Source organism: Sphaerodactylus townsendi, linkage group LG01 (assembly GCF_021028975.2).
Source record: "Sphaerodactylus townsendi isolate TG3544 linkage group LG01, MPM_Stown_v2.3, whole genome shotgun sequence".
In the NCBI taxonomy this organism is placed as follows: domain Eukaryota; kingdom Metazoa; phylum Chordata; class Lepidosauria; order Squamata; family Sphaerodactylidae; genus Sphaerodactylus; species Sphaerodactylus townsendi.
Window position 1 is genome coordinate 20110711 of NC_059425.1, and position 21885 is coordinate 20132595.

At 47.4% G+C, this 21885-nt stretch overlaps 1 protein-coding gene across 2 annotated transcripts in view; it reads left to right on the top strand.

Annotated features, from left to right (window-relative positions):
- PC (pyruvate carboxylase) overlaps positions 1-21885 on the top strand; it is a 473075-nt gene that overhangs the window by 12309 nt on the left and 438881 nt on the right. Inside the window, exons 1-2 of one of the 2 annotated variants that reach the window (XM_048512913.1) lie at positions 1269-1345; positions 12776-12891. The gene's annotated coding sequence lies outside the window, so the exon portion shown is untranslated. Of the gene's footprint in view, positions 1-1268; positions 1346-12775; positions 12892-21885 lie in introns of those variants that run through there. The other variant, XM_048512904.1, reaches the window with a different exon arrangement.

A 21885-nucleotide genomic window follows, 5' to 3' on the forward strand; every position in this document is an offset into this window, starting at 1 on the left:
AGAAGAAAATTGGGAAAATTCAGAGAAACTCCCCTAACCTTCCCCCGGCCACCTTTCTTTCTGATCATTTTTTTCCAGTGTTTCTGACGCAAAAATTGGAATTTGGGGGAGTTCTGAAAAAACTCCTATGAAACATTTTCTCTGTTGAAATGAGTGAAATGCTTTTAAAGACAAGATGGGCATTCTGTAGACACTCACAGCTCTTAAATCCAAGATGCATTCCTGCACCTAGAAAGATACAGAAAGCCCGAAAGCTGGGCTTCCTTTCCATTTCAACAGCTACATGTCTTCTGTTGTCCTTTTGACCAGATTTGTGGTTGAGTTTTCATTGTGACACATTTAATCACAGATTGGGTTAGAAAGAGATTATTACTCTACTTGGCAGGGGGAGAAAATATCAGGAGGAGGAGAGGCAGAAACTGCACCAAAACCTTCAAGTTTCATTGAGAACCGAGCTCTCTAACCAGACAGAAAAAATATAGCATCAGGTGCTTCAGCTTGCAGAGAGCAAGTGTGGTGTAGTGGTTAAGAGCAGGTGGATTCTAATCTGGAGAACCGGGTTTGATTCCCCACTCCTCCACCTGGCAGAGGCTTATCTGGTGAACCAGTTGTGTTTCCACTCCTGCATTCCTGCTGGGTGACCCTGGGCTAGTCACAGTTCTCTCAAAACTCTTGCAGCCCCACCTACCTCACAAGGTGTCTGTTGTGGGGAGAGGAAGGGAAAGGAGCTTGTAAGCCACCTTGAGTCTCCTTACAGGAGAGAAAGGTGGGGTATAAATCCAATCTCTTCTTCTTTTCTCTCAACTATTGGGCATATTTGTAATTTTGCTTGTACAAAACTAAGTTGTTTTATGTGTGTTGTGCTTTCAAGTTACTTTGGACTCATGGCGACCTTATGAATCAGTTTCCTCCAAAACATCCTCTGCTTAACAACTTTGCTTAGGTCTTGCAGAATAAGGGCCATGGCATCCTTTACAGAGTCAGTCCAGCTCATTTTGGATCTTCCTCTTTTCTTGCTACCTCCAACTTTTATTAGTGTTATTGTCTTTTCCAGTGATGCTTGCCTTCTCATATGAAAGTATCAGTTTAGTCATTTTCATTTCTAGGGAAAGTTCAGGCTTGATTTGATCAAAGAACCCACTGGATTTTCTTTTTGGCTGCCCAGCACTACTTTTCAATCCATTTATAACTTTTAAATTCCATAGATATGTCAAATATTTCAATTTAATATTCCAGCAGGGGCTGATGGGAATTGTAGTCCATAAACATCTGAAGCACCAGATTGTGACATCCCTGTTCTAAGTTACAAATGTTGTTAAAGCAGTAACAGTTGTTCAGTAGGACAGTAAGTATTGCATCTATTTCAATTTCCCTCAAAATTTCCTTGTTTCCTGGGGAAACGCCCCATTTTTTTCCCTCCATGGCACTGGTGTCAAACTCGCGGCCCTCCAGATGTTATGGACTACAGTTCCCATCATCCCCTGCCAGCATCATGCTGGCAGGGGATGATGGGAACTGTAGTCCATAACATCTGGAGGGCCGCGAGTTTGACACCTATGCTCCATGGCTTCAAGATTTCCAGTAATTTTATATCTGTAGGCATGGCTACTTGGGTGAGAAGAAGGCTAGAATGCTGTTACTTGCAGCCAGTAACTTCAGTGTACCAAGGGTGGAGAGTCTGTAACAAGACTTAAGATGGAAAGTACAAGCAACGTTGTGTGCCTCTTTGTGAAGGAAAAGAAATCTGGTGTGTTTTGTGTGAGATGGGGGAGGCTGAGCCAAAGGGAAAGGAGAGAAGGCTCCACTTGGCAGGAGGAAAAAAGAAGAAATGATGGGAAAACAAGCCATCTACAGACAAGCAAGTTTAGAAAATTGAGAGCTGTTTCCAGTTTCTGATTCCATAGATTACCCAGCTTCGCCTGTTCTCCAAATATTGCTTGCTTTTAGTTTGATGGCTGAAAGCTTTTATAATCTTCTCCTTGTGTGGCTGATGACATTCCTTTCCGTTTCCTCTTCTCTCTCTGAAAAAAAAAAAAGGTCTGCAATGATTATCGGTTTCATTTGCAGGGTAGATTAGGACGGGGTGATAATTGTGTTTTTCCACTGTTATTTTTGGCTGTTTCTTCCGTTGGGTAAGGTAAGCTTTTGCCCTGTTTTTTTATATTGATCTGCTGTTTTAAAAGTGTGACAAATTAAGTGCCTACTAGCTTCAAATGGGGCAGTGGGACCCTAGCTGCCTCCTCCCCTGCAGTGTAGAGCAAAGGTAGCTGCTTTTCTGGAACAGAGGGCAACCATCTTTGTGTAGCAAAGTGCTCAGTAAATCATTGTTTCCATGCGACAGCTACAGCTGGTCTTGGATGTGAACATTGCTGTTTTGGCCAGTAGGTCTAGAATGTTCCTGCCAGGTCCTACTAAATTCTCAGGATCTGAGTAGGTCACAAACAGTGCCAAGGCATTTCCTAAGCCACTTTGTGCCGACAGTACGGGAGCAAAAACTGAGCCTTTCATGGCTGGAGTCAACTGGCTGTTGTGGGTTTTCCAGACTGTGCGGTCTGGAAGCTACCAGACCACAGCCACTCAACTTGGAAAACTCACAACATCCAAAAATGAAAAAGTTGGCAGTGATTCAGTGCACTAAACATTTCCTTGTCTGATTAAGGAACTGGAGTCCTGTTTCCTGGTATAGATTTATGCAAATAAAGCTATTTTGCGTAATTTGTTTTATTTGCATGCCCCAGAATACCCCCCACCCCAGTTTATTGTGTTAGTTGTGGGGTGGGACTTGTTGAGTAAGGCAGTAAAGCACCAATCCCTTGTTACTCAAGATGCAGACACAGTCTCTCAATAATGTGGGGAATATTAGCTTAGAGCAGACTGTTATTAATATTGCAAGAGGCGCTTGGGCAAGGAATCTTTAATACCAGCATATACGGAGATCAGCTCTTAGAAGAAAATCCACAGAGAGGAATATCATGCAAATTTGACAATCTTTATTGTAGGGATGAGGGTTCACAAGCAGCTGATTCAGTTCAACAAACATGCACACACAGAGTTCCTAAGATATAGATAGGTTGGAAAATGGATTTTGAACAGAAAAAGGGTCTGGGGTATATGGGTAATACAACCTGATCATGAAGAAGATCCAGGGTTCAGAGCCAAACGACTAGTGCAGTGGTGGCAAACCTTTGGCACTCCAGATGTTATGGACTACAATTCCCATCAGCCCCTGCCAGCATAGCCAATTGGCCATGCTGGCAGGGGCTGATGGGAATTGTAATAACATCCGGAGTGCCAAAGGTTCGCCACCACGGGACTAGTGTCGGGTTCCAGGGGGGTGCAATGCGTTGGTCACAGCAACAAAGACGGAAAGATGTCAATGGCACTGGACAATGGTCTTTGTGGGGTAAGATATTTATAGGGAGAAGGACCATCTCTGGGGGTGTCAGGCCAACCCTTGGGGGATGTCAAGACAGCCTCTAGGAGGTGTCTGGGTGGATTGTTGGAGAAACAATGGAGTGCACTGTAAGGTCATCAAAAGAAGTCAGTTACAGAAGGGCGTATCTGGGTGAAGATAATCAAGGGAGGCAATGACATCAGGAGTCTTCTTGTGGATGAAATGAGTGTTCATTCAGCAGGGCTACTATATCATATCGATAACATCAGAGGCGTAGATCCAAGGGGGTGGGGTGTGTGCGTGTGCGCGACGCACCGGGAGTGTGCCCCTGTGGGGGCGTGGCGTGGGCGTGGCAGGGGCGTTCTGAGGTGGGATGGGGTGGAGGATGCACCGGTGCACCAGGCGCATTTTCTCCTTGCTACACCTCTGGATAACGTATTCTTCCTTGGCTGTACTGCTAAAAATGTGCTGACATGACAAGCTGGCTGAAAGCATGAGAACCAGAAGACAATTCTTTTAGGCCAGTGATGGCGAACCTTTTCGAGGCCGAGTGCCCAAATTGCAACCCAAAACCCACTTATTTATCGCAAAGTGCCAATGCAGCAATTTAACCTGAATAACCCCCTCAAGCAGGGGCCAGCCTGCTGTAGCCTCCAGCAAGTCCCACATGTGCCACTCTGTGCCTCTCTAGCATCTCTGCTGCCCCCCCCGGGCAGCAGCCACCTAGAGCACAGGCTCCAGGCCCGCCTGCCGAGTCCTCCCTGCTCGCTGAGGTGCATGCACATCAAGTCCAGTGGCCCAGGCCAGCCTAGGTGTGTGTGAGAGGGGGAGTTCCCCCCCCCACATGATGAACTCTGTGCGCGCATGCCCACAGAAATGGCTCTGAGTGCCACCTCTGGCACCCGTGCCATAGGTTCGCCACCACTGTTTTAGGCTGACCTGGCTATTGCAAGAAAATGGCCTTCCCATCTCTGCAATGCCAACATCACCCTTCCTAGGCTGGCAAGTGCTATGCCAGGGCGCTATAATAACACCTGGATCACTGGAGATCCCTGTTCGTTAAGGTAGGTAGCCTGATTTTGTGGTTCCTGGTGCCTAAATTGCAAAATGGTTTTAATTTGTAAATGTGTTGTATTGTTGTGATTGTGCATTGAATGACGTGAACTGCCCTGAGGCCATCTCGATGGGAAAGGGCAGCCTAAAATCAGAATAATAAGAACATAAGAAAGAACATAAGAACAAGCCAGCTGGATCAGACCAAAGTCCATCTAGTCCAGCTCTCTGCTACTCGCAGTGGCCCACCAGGTGCCTTTGGGAGCTCACATGTAGGATGTGAACGCAATGGCCTTCTGCGGCTGTTGCTCCCGATCACCTGGTCTGTTAAGGCATTTGCAATCTGAGATCAAAGAGGATCAAGATTGGTAGCCATAAATCGACTTCTCCTCCATAAATCTGTCCAAGCCCCTTTTAAAGCTATCCAGGTTAGTGGCCATCACCACCTCCTGTGGCAGCATATTCCAAACACCAATCACACGTTGCGTGAAGAAGTGTTTCCTTTTATTAGTCCTAATTCTTCCCCCCAGCATTTTCAATGAATGCCCCCTGGTTCTAGTATTGTGAGAAAGAGAGAAAAATTTCTCTCTGTCAACATTTTCTACCCCATGCATAATTTTGTAGACTTCAATCATATCCCCCCTCAGCCGCCTCCTCTCCAAACTAAAGAGTCCCAAACGCTGCAGCCTCTCCTCATAGGGAAGGTGCTCCAGTCCCTCAATCATCCTTGTTGCCCTTCTCTGCACTTTTTCTATCTCCTCAATATCCTTTTTGAGATGCGGCGACCAGAACTGGACACAGTACTCCAAGTGCGGTCGCACCACTGCTTTATATAAGGGCATGACAATCTTTGCAGTTTTATTCTCAATTCCTTTCCTAATCATCCCCAGCATAGAGTTTGCCTTTTTCACAGCTGCCATGCATTGAGTTGACATTCCCATGGAACTATCAACTAAGACGCCTAAATCCCTTTCCTGGTCTGTGACTGATAGCACTGACCCCTGTAGCGTGTATGTGAGGTTTGGATTTTTTGCCCCTATGTGCATCACTTTACATTTTGCTACATTGAACTGCATTTGCCATTTCTGAGCCCACTCACCTAATTTATCAAGGTCCGCTTGGAGCTCTTCGCAATCCTTTGTGGTTCTCACCACCCTACATAATTTGGTATCATCTGCAAACTTGGCCACTGCTGCTACTCCTCTCTGCTGGTTCCAGAGACTGAACTAAAGCCCCACCCAACAATAATAATTGTTGCCACTACCACACCTCCTGCTGCAGCCATCGGGCCTTTCCCTTGGCCTTAGACATGGGCTGGGTCCTGAAAACGAACCTTTGGACCAGAATTCCTGGCTTCCAGACCCTTGATGGTAGCCTGTTTCCTCTCTGGCCATCCAGGCCCTACAGTCTTTTACCCCCTTCCAGTCACCAACCCCTCCTCCCATCCCCTTCCTGTCACCAACCCCGCCCCCCTGCTTCCTGTCACCAGCCCTGCCTCTCTTGCCATTAACCCCTTCAGGTCCTCCCTTTCCTCAGAGTCAGAACTGGTAGCAGAAGGATTTAGAGAGTTCTCAGATTTAAAAACAGCACCGTGATGGAGAGCTGCAGAGGGCCAGGAAGGTAGGTGAAATTAGCCCAAACAAAGAAAGCTGGCCCCCGGCTAGTGTTGAGAAGACTGAGTCAGCAGTGTGATGCAGCGGCCAACAAAGCCAATGCGATTCTTAGCTGTATCAATAAGAGTATAGTGTCTAGATCAGTGATGGCGAACCTATGGCACGGGTGCCAGAGGTGGCACTCAGCGCCCTCTCTGTGGGCACGCACAAACAGAGTTAATCATGTGGGGGGGGGGGAAATCCCCCCGCACATCTAGGCTGGCCTGGGCCATTGGGCTCGATTATTTATTTATATTTATTTATTTATAATCAGACTTATATACCGCCCTTCCCCTGAAGGGCTCTGGGTGGTTTATTAGCATTAAACCTAAGACCTAGTTTTGGGGAAGCAGTGGAGGTAACCCTGTTAAGTGCTGTTAAACCCCACTGATTTTCATGCGAAGAACTAAAGCACCATCCTTTACCTGGGAGTGAGCTCGGTTGCTGGCAATGTGGCTTGCTTCTGAGTAAACCCTCCTAGGGTCGTGATTCACCTGTTCGAAGAGTTGCATGGTTGCTTCGAAGCAAAGCCAACAACTACCACCAAGCTTACTCCCGAGTAACGCACGCCTCGGAGCCAACCGTTTTTTCTAAACTAAAACCTCAGTAGTCAGGTTAAATTGCCATGTTGGCACTTTGCGATAAATAAGTGGATTTTGGGTTGCAATTTGGGCACTAGGTCTCAAAAAGGTTCGCCATCACTGGTCTAGATCGTGGGATGTAATTGTACCTCTCTATTCTGTGTTGGTTAGACCTCACCTGAAAAATTGTGTACAGTTCTGGGCACTACAATTCAAGAAGGATATTGACAAGCTGGAATGGGTCCAGAGGTGGGCAACCAAAATGGTAAAAGGTCTGGAATCCATGCCCTACGAGGAGAGACTTAGGGAGCTGGGGATGTTTAGTTTGGTGCAGAGAAGGTGAAGAGGTGACATGATAGCCCTGTTTAGATATTTGAAGGGATGTCATGTTGGTGAGGGAGCAAGCTTGTTTTCTGCTGCTCCAGAGACTAGGACCAGGAGTAACAGGTTCAAGGTGAAGGAAAAGAGATTTCCCCTAAACATCAGGGAACACTTCCTGACAGTAAGGGCTGTTCGACAGTGGAATGTACTGCCAGTGGAATGGTGGAGTCTGGAGAAAAGTGTCCTGTCCCTTTAATGAAAGGTTGATGTGTGGAAATGGGCAGCTGAAGCATTTCTTGGCATGGAGGTAATCAACATTCTGGTAAGCTTCTGTTAAAGGGACAGAACAGTTTTTCTCCAGGCAGCTAGAAGTTAAGAACATAAGAACAAAAGAACAAGCCAGCTGGATCCAACTAGAGTCTATCCAGCTCTCTGCTACTCGCAGTGGCCCACCAGGTGCCTTTGGGAGCTCACATGTAGGATGTGAAAGCAATGGCCTTCTGCAGCTGTTGCTCCTGAGCACCTGGTCTGTTAAGGCATTTGCAATCTCAGATCAAGGAGGATCAAGATTGGTAGCCATAAATCGACTTCTCCTCCAAGCCCTTTTTAAAGCTATTCAGGTTAGTGGCCATCACCACCTCCTGTGGCAGTATATTCCAAACACCAATCACACATTGCATGAAAAAATGTTCCCTTTTATTAGTCCTGATTCTTCCCCCCAGCATTTTCAATGAATGCCCCCTGGTTCTAGTGTTGTGAAAAAGAGAGAAAAAATTATCTCTATCAACATTTTCTATCCCATGCATAATTTTATAGACTTCAGTCATAACCCCCCTCACACGTCTCCTCTCCAAACTGAGGAGTCCCAAACGCTGCAGCCTCTCCTCATAAGGAAGGTGCTCCAATCCGTCAATCATCCTTTTTGCCCTTCTCTGCACTTTTTCTATCTCTTCCATATCCTTTTTGTGATGTGGCGAGAGACCAGAACTGTACACAGTACTCCAAGTGCGGTTGCACCATTGCTTTATATAAGGGCATGACAATCTTTGCAGTTTTATTATCAATTCCTTTCCTAATCATCCCCAGCATAGAGTTTGCCTTTTTCACAGCTGCCGTGCACTGAGTTGACATTCCCATGGAACTATCAACTAAGACGTCCAAATCCCTTTCCTGGTCTGTGACTGATAGCACTGACCCCTGTAGCGTGTATGTGAAGTTTGGATTTTTTGCCCCATGTGCATCACTTTGCATTTTGCTACATTGAGCTGCATTTGCCATTTCTTAGTATGATAGTAGTATATATTTTTGTATTGTTATTCTATTTTAATGTTTTAAAGTTAATTGTTGTATTTATGGGAAATTGTTTTTACCTGCCCTGAGGGGATAGGGCGGGATAGAAGTGGAAAAATAATTAAATAAAAATAATAAATAAACAAACAAGCTGGGCTGGGTTGGGCTGGGCATCCTCAGAAAACCAGAGCCTCTGGGAGCTACTTGGTCTGCCTCTCCCTCGGCGTGCCTGACGCACCTTTGTTTGATGGGACCAGCGCGGTTCTACCTGTCCCTGTCAAAACATTTCAGTCAGGAGGAGAGAAAACCTTCCGGTTCCTGGAAGAGGCTTCAGCTGACGCGGAGTTTGATCCTGCTCATCAATCTTGTCCCGGTTCCTTCGGGCTCGGAAGTCTCCTCGGCTGGGATGACGGCAGGTCTTCTCTGCCAGACGCTGACCTTCTCTGGTTCAGCACTGGGTGGCATTGCCTCGTATCCATCCTGCGTTCACAGGAGGAAAAAAGAAAGCCGTTGATGCGGCAGCCTTTGAAAATATGTCTGTTCACCATCCTTAACAGATGGTAGGGAGAAAGCAGCACGCCAGGAGCTTGTGTCTCTCGGAGTTTAAAAATAATGGGATCCTGGTGCTGAGAAATTCCAGATTCTTCCTGGCACAGAATAGGTTGGTCAATTGACTGAGGGCTGCCTCCAGGTTTTGAGTTGCTGTGTGGAGGTGCCCTCCAGTGCGTCCTGCCCATCGTAAACATGCTGCCTGCTTGGTGTAGTGGTTAAGAGCAGGGGCACTCTAATCTGGAGAACCGGGTTTGATTTCCTGCTCTGCCACTTGAGCTGTGGAGGCTTACCTGGTGAACCAGATTAGCTTGTGCACTCCAACACACACCAGCTGGGTGACCTTGGGCTGGTCACAGTTCTTCGGAGCTCTCTCAGCCCCACCCACCTCGCAGGGTGTTTGTTGTGGGGAGGGGGAGGAAAAGGAGATTGATGTATCTGCTGATTGAGCTGTATACGGGGTCTGTCTCTCTTCTTCTCTTACTCACCTTTTGAGGTTTATTGCTTGATAACAAATGTAGATAACTTTACTTAGGGCAACAGGATGTCCGTAGCACCACGGGGTGGAGGATTCGCAGGTGGCTTAACTTTCTCCCTTTCGCATTCTTGAGATGCCTGGGCTCCTTAACAATTTTTTTCACACTTTTGCTGGGGAAACAGGAGGGGGACTCGAACAGCCTAGGAAAGCCGGATTGCCAGAAGTGGCTTTCTCAAGCTAGGGACTGCTGCCTTCAATAAATGCTACTGATCAAATCAAGAGTCTGTTTATTGGCTTCAGAACTGAGACCTAACCCACTGCCAGGGAAGGGCATACAATTGGTAAGGGTCACAGCCCTGACACGCTCAGCCATGCATGCCTCCCAGGGCTGCTGAGGAAGGAGCGTGCGGGTGGCCGTGGGAGGGGCTGTGAGCAGACAGGGGAAGTATGCACCAACAGGTGAGTTGTATCAGAGTGGGGGCAGGAAGCCAGGTGTGCATGGAGGTCCTGGTTGTGGTGGAGCACTCTTTGCCCAGGGCCTATCAAAACCTGGAACTGGATATTTGCTAGGCTGTGGGTCTCAGGTGCTCTCCTGCTCCTCACCAGCTTTTTATTTATTGATTGATTTATTTCATTTTTAAACCGCCCTCCCCCGAAGGGCTCAGGGCGGTGTACATCAACATCATAATACAAATATAAAACAATCTATAACAATTTTAAATTAATAGAATTTAAACAATTTACAATTTACAGATGGCGACTTATCCCAACCCCATTCCCGCCCACGGGAGACCAAGACGGTATGGGGGTCAGATGGTCATCCTGGCTGGCCAAAAGCCTGGTGGAACAGGTCCGTTTTACAGGCCCTGCGGAAACTCTGAAGGTCCCGCAGGGCCCTGGTCTCCTTAGGGAGCCTGTTCCACCAGGTAGGGGCCAGGGCAGTAAAAGCCCTGGCCCTTGTTGAGGCCAGCTGGATCTTTTTTGGGCCAGGGATTTCCAGCAACCGCTCCTCCGTAGAGCTGAGGGCCCTAGTAGGGCAGTACGGGGAGATGCGATCCCTCAGATATGTAGGCCCAATGCCGCTAATGGCCTTAAGGTCAAGACCAGCACTTTGATGTTGTCCCTGAGTCTGTCAGTTGTTCATAGAATGATGGATCAAGCACTTGGAGCTTTCATTCCTTAGAACCTTAAGGAAGAACGTGGTTAGCCCAGTCCTGGGCGTTCTTGGAAAGGAAATACACTCCGCTGCTTTCCTTGGGGCTTACTCCTAAGCAAGGGTGCCTAGAACTGCAGCCTGACTCATGAGGCTATAAGGCATGAAGTTGCTCTCTGGTCTTGTTTGCTTGTCGCTGGTTTGGCCAGTAGGCCTTGCACAACAGGAAACCTTTGGCCTTTTCTTGTGCCAGCGTCTCACAAGTATTTCTTGGAGCCTGAGGCACGCTGTCTTAAGGAGAAAGGGTTGTCTGACTGGAGAGGCTGTCTGTAAACTTTGTTTGGCTTCTCTTACAATCTCTGGTCTAAAAAAATTTAAATTATTTTATTACAGCTGTAATGTGGAAACCTGTTAATGGTTATGAAAGTGGGCGTACAGGTATCTGCCTTCTCTGATGCTTCCTTCTGCTGAATCAGATCACTGGTCCCAGCATTCTCTACTCTGGTTCCTGCTTTTCTTTCTCAACACTTTTCTATTGTCTCCAAGGAGCTGGTGAGCATACATGGTTCCCCCGCACTGTATGTAGGAGTTGCATGGTAGCCTCGAGCACTACCAGTTGGGATGTTGCCTGTAGGAAAAAAGGTTATTGATTAGAATGAAAACACCTGAGGGTGATTAACGGCAAAGGCTGATTTAACAAGCACCATCTGCTTGTTAAGGAGAGACAGAGGGCCCATTAACATAGCAGAACCCGTTAGATGTCCAGAAGGGAGGTCAGGTAAGTGAGGACAACGAGGCTTGGGATCTTTTCTAAAATATACTCAGAGGTTTGGCTTCTTAAGAATTATTATCCATCCTCTGTTGATTACCTGAAGAGACTTTCTCTGGTTCCTGAATAAAAAAGCTATTGGACTTTCTCATCATCTTGCAGCTGGGAGCTTTCTTGTTTTGTTTTGTTCTGTCTGGAGGAGGAAACTCCTACAGAGGAGATTATTTCTTTGGAAGCCTGGGAGAAAGCTTGCTGGAGAAGTCTGCAGGCCGCTTGTGGCGTAGGAGGTTAGGAGCTCATGTATCTAATCTGGAGGAACCGGGTTTGATTCCCAGCTCTGCCGCCTGAGCTGTGGAGACTTATCTGGGGAATTCAGATTAGCCTGTGCACTCCCACACACGCCAGCTGGGTGACCTTGGGCTAGTCACAGCTTCTCGGAGCTCTCTCAGCCCCATCCACCTCACAGGGTGTTTGTTGTGAGGGGGGAAGGGCAAGGAGACTGTAAGCCCCTTTGAGTCTCCTGCAGGAGAGAAAGGGGGGATATAAATCCAAAACTACTCTTCTTATCTGGCATTCAAAGCTACTGAAAGGCCAGAACGACATCACAGGCTCATACACACACACCCAGAGGTGTGCGGAGGGGGCGGGACACACCGGGCGTGCGCCCCTGTGGGGGTGTGGCAAGGGCGTTCTGGGGGCATTCTGGGGTGGGGCGGAGGACACACCAGTGCCCTGGGCACTTCCCCCCCTTGCTACGCCTCTACCCACCCCGCCCCGGTTCTTTGTAACAATCCTCATCCAGTGAACTTCATGGTAGGACAGAGATTTGAACCTGGGTCCTTCTAGCTGTACACTGCCACCACTGTTCCCCATCCCATTGCATGAGAGATCCTTTTAACTGGCGACTGAACCTGGGCCCTTGTGCATGCCCGGTGTCAAGCCCCGGATCTGCAGACCAAAATAAAGACTCTAGATTTCAAATCATAAGTCTTTATTGACAGACATCGGTAAGGCCAAAGAAGGCAGTTCCAAAGAACTGACCTCGGGTACAATCTTTTATTCCCAAGGTTTCCCCCTCCCCTTTTTCACACCCTACATCAAAGGCAATGTAAAACAAGACTGGAATGTTTCAGTTGTTGCTTCTCAAGGCCAGAGCGGCACTTGGGTGCACTTTAGGTTGTTGCAAGTTACAAATCAAAGGAATGGGGGAAACTGAAAGTAGAGGAGAGACAGGGGGCCCATTAACATAGCAGAACACAGGGCCCGTTAGATGTCCAGAAGACTTTTCCTGACCCACACCTAGTGTTAAGCCCTCATTCTTGTTATTGGGCGAGGGTTTTTTTAAAAAAAGGTTGTTGAATGTCCTTTGGAGATTTTCTAGCCCTGTTCTTTGCCAGTTTTGTCTGACAGTTTCATAACTAACTGGGGGGAATTGCGAAGGCCAAGAGAAGGCTCTTATTAAACGCTTTTGGGAATTGCTGCATGCAGATTTTCCCTTCATGCTCTGGGTAACTTGCCTTTCCTTGTCTCCGCAGGATACGATCTTGGCTCCTTTGGAACTGAAACGTTGAGGCCAGAGGGCGGTGAGCTGCAGGAATTGAACTGTTGAGACCAGATGTGCTAGTGGAGGAGAAAACCAATCGCCTTCAAGGTAGATCTCTTGTTCCACTGAGACTAATGATTCGTGTTGTGCTTTAAACCTTGTAACTTCTGCCTGGAGCTGTCCTGGTAGTTCCAAATTCTAATGTGTCTGTTCAGTACCGTCAAGTTGCTTCTGACTTATGGTGACCCTGTGAATTAAAAAACCCCAAAACATCCTCTGGTTATCAGCCTTGCTTAGGTCTTGCAAACCGAAGGCCGTGGCTTCCCGACAGAGCAATTTCTCAGTGCAGTAGGACTCCTCAGGAGGTGGTGAGGGCTCCTTCTTTGGAGGTGTTTAAGCAGAGGCTGGATGGCCCTGGGACAGCAAGGCTGATTCTGTGAATTTGGCAGATCATGAGAGGGAGGGCCGGAAGGGGAAGGTTTGTGCTTGGGTCTTGTGGCCCTTTCTAACGTGCCTAAGGTAATGTTGATTGCCACTTTGGGGACAGAAAGGAATTTTCCTTCAGGCAAGGTTGGCCAGGAATCATGGAGGTTTTTTGCCTTCCTCTGGGCATAGTCAGAGGTGGGATCCAGCAGGTTCTCACAGGTTCCCGAGAGTAGGTTACTAATTATTTGTGTGTGCCGAGAGGGGGTTACTAATTGGTGGTTTTGCCACGTGATTTTTGCCTTAGTTATTCCCCTCCTCTCAGCAGTTGCGCGCAGAACTTGAAGCAGCCTAGCAGGAGGTGCACCGGCGTGTGTGGCAGCCTGCGCCTGCGTGCATTCGTGTCCCACCCAAGGACCGGCGCAGCGGCTGCGTCCTTGCCACAGCCCTGCCCAGGAATGCCCCACCCCTGGAATGCCTGGTCACGCCCCGTCATGCCCCGCCCAGCCCCATTGGCGCTATGCCACAGTTTGAATCCCACCACCATGGGAACCTGTTACTAAAATTTTTGGATCCCACCACTGGGCATAGTACAGGAGTCACTGGGGTGGAAAGGTGTTCATGCATTTCCCGTGTTGTTAATTGGGGGGTCAGACTAGATGACCCGTGAGGTCCCTTGCTCCTGTGTTTCTGTTTTTCCTTTTTATTGAGCAAATTATAATACCAGTTCCTTTTCTACCATTGAAAGGCCTGGAAACTTGGGAAATGCACTTTCCCTTGCAGGTCTTAGTCTTCTCAAGGACAAGCTGAATTAGGATTATTGCCTTTAACAATCTGAGTGCTGTGATGAAATGTATACTGACAGTCTTTAAACTGTTGTGTGTGTTTGGAAGTTTATGACTTTGTTATAGTAGACTTTGTCTACTTTCTGTGGACCTTTTTTTTGTGGAAACTTTATCTGATTCACAGAACCAGGTTAACTGGGAATTGCTGTTTTGACCCTGTCACTCCAGTGCATGGAGATGCGTTGGCTTGCAAAGGCCTGTAATCCTCTTAGCTTAACCTACTTCACAAGGTTGTTGTCAGAATAAAGGGGGAGGAGAGGAAACCAGCTTACAATTAGATGCATCGATGCTACCTTGACCTGTCTTGAAATCCTCTTCTAAATAATTCAGCTTGAAGGACACGAGGAATTATTCCCTCATCTTTTTTGATAGTTTTCCAAGACAGTGGAGTCATTGCTCTGAATGCGCCCGATCAGGCAGTGGTTGATCTCACATTACTACAGGAGCGAACAGGGACTGATTGGATATCAGAGTTGCCACGTAGGTTCCTAGGAGGAGAGACCCTCCCATCAATTATGGGGGTCCCATGTTGCAAAGATCAGAACAAGCAGCTTTAGTTGAACCTGGAACAGGAGCAACAGGAACAGAGCAGCAACTTTCAGACAGTAACTGAATTGCCCCCTTGTGGAGCAGGCATTTGAGAGCACAGTTTTGAAGGCGGCAGTGTGGGTAGCTGCCAGGTTGCCCCAAGGGGCTCTCACCTGGTGGATCTGGTGTGGCAGGCGGCCATCAGGCAACATCCTTTGACAATTCAGCCTGGAGAACGTGCCAAGCCCTTGGTCTCAACGCAGTACAGTGGAACCTCGGTTTTCGTTGGTAATCAGTCCGAAAAGAATCGATGAAAACCGAAACCGATGAAAACCGAGGCAAACTTTTCCATAGGAATCAATGTAAATCCAATTAATCCGTTCTAGGCACTCCAAAAAACATACCAAAAACACAGTTTTTGGTGAATAAACATAGTGTTTAATGCTGAAAACAGTAACAAACAATAACACTAGGACCGGCTTCAGAGCCAATGGACCAATGTCGACCCAGAAAGCTGTCCAAAGAGGTCTGCTTCTGACGCCTCTTTAAGATTTGTCTGAAATGGGGCAAGACATTAAACAAGTTGCAGACACGGCCTGCAACAGCTTTGTCCGGGTGATTTTTCTCCACAAACCCCTGCACCTCACTGCAAATTGATGAAAACCGAGGCAAATTTTTCACTGAAAAAATCGATGAAAACCAAAATGGATGCAAACCGAAGGCGATGAAAACCGAGGTTCCACTGTATTGGCATCAGCGTGGCTGTTTCATAAATCTACATGAGTGTGGATCCTGTAGGCGTGTTGACTCCTTTTGCAACAGGCCAGAGCATGACTGCATGCAAGATGTTGCCGCTGTGTCTCCTTCCCAGAAAGGGCCCTCCCCATGAGGCAAGGGACATCTCTTGCTTCTGCTGGCTGCCCTTGGGTGCCATGAAGGACAGAGGAGGCCTGGTCCGCCCCTGCAGTAAGATGGTAGCTTCCTATTGAGAGAGAGAGCAGACTGTACAATTCATGGCTGCAGGAGGGGTGCCATTTTAAAATGCTTCCCTCTGCAAAAAAATGTTACAAGTAAGCATACTGGTCTGTCATGGCGACTCATCCGGTTAACAATCTGGCCCGGCTAACAGAGCCGGACACCATGGCAGCCGGCAGCTTTGCCCTTCTGGTGAGCCGGCAAGTAGGAGCACACAGCAATGGTGAAGGGGCTGCCTGCCATGGGATTCTTCTTTTCCCCACATGCCTTTTTCCCTCGGTCAATGAAAATCAGTGGCTCTCTGGTCACGTGGGTGTGATTGGACTACCCCCCTCCCCAGTCCTTATTTGGCCCAGGAGCTTTGTCAGGGCTCAGCCTGGTCTGAATGGGAACCCCTGGGAGGAAGACTCAGACAGAGCAGAGGGGACAGTGTTGGTTCCAGATTCTCAGGCGCTACCTGTAGATGCAGAGACTGAGCAGCAAGAAGTTCCTGCAGGACCAGGTCCTCAGGCAGAGCACTCAGGCTGGGATCCACAACCAGGTCAAAGCTCTGAGATTGCCCAGGAAGAGCTTAGCTCTGAGACTCTTCGGCCCTTGATGTGGAGCCAGAGGGGACTCTGACAGCTCCACCACCCCTCCCCACCCTTCCCCTCGTCTCCAGAGCCCCAGGAGCAACGCAGGAGGAAGTTGCATCCTAGCTTGCAGCAGAGGAGACGCAGCAGCAGGTTAGCAGCTGTGGGGCGGGCTAGAGTAGATGCAGAGTCTTTTTAGGAGCCAGACTAGAGTAACCCAGCTGCAAGAGGTTATTGCACAAGGAAATGGGAGGCTGGTTATAAAAGAGAGGCTGCAGCTGAGCTGGCTTGTGGCAGCAACGTTGTGTTTTAGTTTGCTGGTTACTATTTCTATTTCTTGTCTGGATTCCTTGCTCTGAATCTGCTAACACCTGTGTGTGGACTATCCTTGGCTCCTGAGGGCATGTCTAGGACAAGCTGTCTATGACAAGCCAGTCTTTGCTCGACACCTTTCTCTGGCCAACAAGGTTTCCCTTTTCAGTTGGCTTCTCTCTCTCTTGGTGAATCATGGTCTTGTTTTACCCTCCTATGAAAATATTGGTTATTTTGAATACCTTTTTTATCAAAAGGAGATAGAATTAGAACAGATCCTTGTGGTCATGAGTACACAATTTATTACTTTAAAAGAAGAACGGAAAGAAAAGCCCGCTTTTTTAAAAAATAAGAAAGTTTATTTCTACCTTTTCTCTTTCCTTCACAGCTCTGGATTAGAGGAGAGAGAAAGATGGCAGCCAGTCTAAAAGGGGGGAGAGAGAGAAAGAGAGAGACCTACACTTCTTTTTAAAAAAATTATTTCCACCTCTAGCTTTTCTTTTCCTTCACAGCTCTGGATCAGGTGAGCAGCAGTGATAGGAGAGAAAGAAGGCAGCCAATCCCTTTGAAAAAGTTTATCTCCATCCCTCTCGTTTATCTTCTCCACCTCCACTTTGGATCAGAGGATCAGTCGCAATGGGAGAGAATAAGGCAGCCAATAAAAACTAGAAAATGGAAGAAAGAGGGAGGGGTATGAACAGCCCTAGTAGCATGAACAGTTTGCAAAAAGAAGAAAGGTAGTCCTTAATTAAGGGTAGTTTATTATTGTTAGTAGTAGCGGTATTAGTACTATGGGAAATACATCTACCAATGCATCTTGAGGGAAGCCCTTTTCCCACCATGTTCATTTGGCACATACACTTGAGTTCCTATGGCAGTCACAGAGAATAGCACCATGGTCAGTAGAGTTTACTGTACTTCTCCTCAAGGAACTGTAGCTGTCTGAGGGATTTCAGAGACCCTGTGAAGATTCAAGGCCAAGCTGCAGGCCACAACATTCTTTGGAGGAAGCAAAGATAAAATGGAATAATACCGAATAAAACTTTCTAGGGTGGACCTAAAACAGAGCCAAAAATAAGTGATTTCCTATTTCACTCTCCTTTCCTGGCCGCCACTTTTCCATTATATTCATTCCAGCCTGGGCTGCTTCTCTCTTTTTATCTATCTCTCCTTCAGAGCAGGTGGATTCTAATCTGGAGAACCGGGTTTGATTCCCCACTCCTCCACCTGAGTGGCAGAGTCTTACCTGGTAAACCAGATGTGTTTCTGCACTCCTATATTCCTGCTGGGTGATCTTGGGCTAGTCACAGTTCTCCCAGAGCGCTCTCAGCCCCACCTACCTCACAAGGTGTCTGTTGTGGGGAGAGAAAGGGAAAGGAGCTTGTAAGCCACCTTGAGTCTCCTTACAGTCTCATCCAAATTCTTCTTCAACTTTTTGAGCCTGTGGCACCTCAAAATGGCTTCTGCAGGAGTAGAGGCAAACACAATATTTTCCTCCTCTACAAAAGAAATCACAGAAGAGGAATAGAAATAAATAAAAGAAAGGCTGAAGGAGGGAGGAAGAGATGGGGAATGAGAAGAAAGAAATACCATGGGAGGAGAGCAGAGGAAGAAGGCGGAATAAAATGAAGCAAGGCCTGAAGTGACAATATTCCATTTGAATGAGGGCAGCCAAGAACCGCTTCTGCCTCACAGTGGCCTTGCCCCCTTTCTGAAAAGTGCTTGGGAGATGCCACATCACTTTGGGGAACACTGGTTAAGGCACAGGTGTCCAATTCTGGTGCTTCAGATGTTCATGGACAACAATTCTCATCAGCCCCTGCTGGCATGGCCAGAGGCTGATGGGAATTGTAGCCCATGAACACCTGAAGCGCCAGAGTTGGACACCCCTGGGTTAAGATAAACTTTTGAAAACAATGCCAGGGAGCATTCAAAAAAGTGATCCTCTTCTCTCCCCTCCACAGTGAACACTGAAGTGGTACAGTCCGTGTGGTTGTGAGGACTCTACCGCCTCATTCTACTGCGTGTGTAGACTAAGTTGGGATGAGAGAGAGAGTTCTGAGCCTTAAGAAAAGAGCTGCTTGTTGTAGCTCCAGTGGTCAAATGTCCTTTCTGTCACTTGCTGCTCTTGCGAAAAGTTGCAGCCCTTTAGTAAGCCAATTAATTTTTCAAGCACCTGGCGTGGTGGGGGGGCGGCACATTGCATGCCTGGCGGTGTCTTCCCCCCCACTGTTTGTCTCATTTGTGTTTTCTTTCTCTGCCCCGTTATCGTTCCCCTGCAGATTACAAAGCTGACTCTTAAATATTAGATAGAGGTTGCCGGTGTTCAGGTTTGTACAAGATAAGGGCCTGCTTTGATAAGCCGATGGGTGCGCTCTTACAAAGCTCGAGACATCTCTCCAGGCGGTGCCTATACTGCGTCCTTCAGAACATAAAAAGATGTGGGTGTTGTGCGGACCGGGTTTGATGGGATCAGTAGGAACTGAGGTGCTTGACCAAGGCGATCTGGTTTACCCAATTCGGTTTACCCCTCTGAAAGCGTGATGCTTACCGTGTTTCCCCGAAAATAAGCCCTATCATGATTTTTCAGGATTTTTGGAGGAGGCTTAAAATATAAGCTCTACTCCAAAAATAAGCCCCACCGGTAGTTGCGGATCAGGATGGTGTGATCCAGCAGGGTGCTCCCTGCCAATGAGGATGTGGCTTGCATCACATGTGACAGGCCCGCCTTAACGCCAAGAGCCCACCTACCAAGGGTGCCCCCTTTCTGCCCTTCTACATCTGGGTAAACATCCTATGGAGGGGTCCAGCCGTTCCCTCCTTTTGGGGGGAGGGTTTAAAAATGGGTTTACCAGAAGCCTTTTATCATATTAACCGCTGTTTTAATGGAATTTTAGTAAGTTTTAATGATTATTTAAATGGATGGAGCCTATGTAATTTGTTGTTGTGTACTTGTATGGTTTGCTCCCCAATCTAGTATTGTGTTGATTTTATGTTGTACACCGCCCGGAGCCCCCTGGGGATAGGATGGTATAAAAATCTAAATAATAAAAATTAATTAATTAAGGTACTGTATTTCCCCTTAAATAAGCCCTACGTTGAAAATAAGCCCTAATGCATCTTTTGGTGCAAAAATTAATATAAGACCCTGTCTTATTTTCGGGGATACATGGTATAAAGAGGGCCGGGACCCCCAGAGGCTTCAATGAGGCAACGTCAGAGGAAGGCCTCGGCCTCTACGCCCTGTTGTTGGATCTCCATAGGAACTGACTGGCCACTGTGTGAGATGGGATGCTTTTCTAGATGGAGCACTAGATGGAGCACTGGTCTGATCCCGCAGGGCTCTTCTTATATTCTTATCTACATGTTGGATGCATGTATGAATCATGGTATAGATCCCAAAGCACAGTTTGAGCTTGCAAGCCCGAGGTAAAGTATTCACTGCTGAGGTATCCCCTTTGCTGCAGAGGTATCTCAAAGCCTATGTTGGGCTGGTCTAAAGGACCTCTTGTCCAGAAGGAGAATAGCTTTAAAAGGGAGTTAGGCAGATTCATGGCATAGAGGTACTAGCCATGGTGACTGAAGGGAGTCTTCATATGCAGAGGGAGCAAACTTCTGAATACTAACACTGGAAGGCAGGAGTGTGAAAGGCCACAGCCTCCATTCCTTTTTTTGGCTCTGCAGAGTAACTGGTTGGCTTCTGCGTGAACAGTATGCCGGACCAGATGGGCCACTGGTCTGATCCAACAGGCTGTGCTTATGTTCTTTGTAAGAGAATTGGACTTGGAACAGAAAGAAATCCAAAGCAGTCCCGTTTCCTTGTGTGACATTAACTCAGTTCAAATGCCATACCAAACAGTGGTTTGCACTTACCGTGGCTTGAGCATTTGACTGTGCAACACAAAAGCCGTGGCTTAGATCAGCTTTTGTTTTTCATCCTCTCAACACTTGGTTTCTACAGTTTGTAGCCTTCTCTATCGTGCAGGAAAGCTCACCAGCAGAATGATTCCTGTGTGAGTTGGCATCAAACCACGGTTTGCAAATCCACTTTAAGCCAAGGTTTTTGGTTCCGGTTTACTAGCTGATTGTAAACCAGAGTTTGTCAATTAATATGTTGTGCAAAACTGTAGTTAAACTTGCTTAAGCACGCCTAACCAAGGAAAAGCTATTTCCTTGGACTGTAAACAAATGGCTGGGGAAATGGCTTAGTGGCAGAACATTTACTTGATTGCAGAAGGTCCCAGGTTCTATACCTGTCATCTCCTGTTACTGGTTAGATAGTAGGTGGTGGGAACGTCCTGATACTCTGGAGAGCTGCTGCCAGTCGAAATCTTGATGGGCCGATGTTCCAATTCAGCATAATGTTCCAATTCATGTGTTCATTATTGTGATACCCTTCTATAAAAACGTAGCTTAAACGGCTTTATAAAACGGTTACGCCCGTGGTTTTTAACCTTTCATCCACTTATGCCACCAAGTGTACAACATTATTATGGAATGCCTCCCAAGCCACAAGTAAAACATTTTTGGACGTAAAAACAGCACTCCAGGCGAGGCAGTTTTATATAGATTTTTTTTTATGATTTATGCGTGCAATACTCAACTCTCGGCCGCGCGCTCAGGGAGACCCGCTCGAGGGTGTTTTGATTCCTTGATAGCAAATGTGCTCCAATAGTCCCTTCTGCTCAGGCAGCGCAAACAGGTTAAATGGACCCATGCTGCCTGGGTTGTCGTTTGCATGGAGGGTGGAAGGGCTGTCCGAGATTGCTCGGATCCCGATGTCAGGATGCAACATAGTTAGAGTGTCAGAATAAGTCCTGCACTGAGGCCCTAACTGAGCTATGAAGCTCACTGGGTAACCTTGGCCCAGTCACTTTCTTATCCTAACTACCTCACAGGTTGATTGTTGAGATGAAACAGAAGAGGGCGGAACAGTGTACGCCGGCTTCAGCTCCTTTGAAGAAGAGAGTGAAGCAGAGTTTTGGATTTATACCCCACCTTCCTCTCCCGTAAGGAGACTCAAGGTGGCTTGCAAGCTCCTTTCCCTTCCTCTTCTCACAACAGACACCTTGTGAGGTAGGTGGGGCTGAGAGAGTTCTGAGAGAACTTGGACTAGCCCAAGGTCACCCAGCAAAAACATAAAAGGGCGGAAACACATCTGGTTCACCAGATAAGCCTCTGCCACTCAGGTGGAGGAATAGGGAATCAAACCCGGTTCTCCAGATTAGAATCCGCCTGCTCTTAACCACTTCGCCACGCTGGCTCTCCGAAGGATGGCAGAATAAAAATGTCAGAGATTAGGCAAAAAAAAAATAGTGCGTGTTAATTCCTTGCCAACTGAACTAGCCAGTTTCAAATAGCCAGTTTCAAATAGATGAATGCTGCCGTTCTTTGCTCTTTGGCTGGCTTGCGTGGGAACGCCGGCTCTGCAAGTGTGAAATGATGTT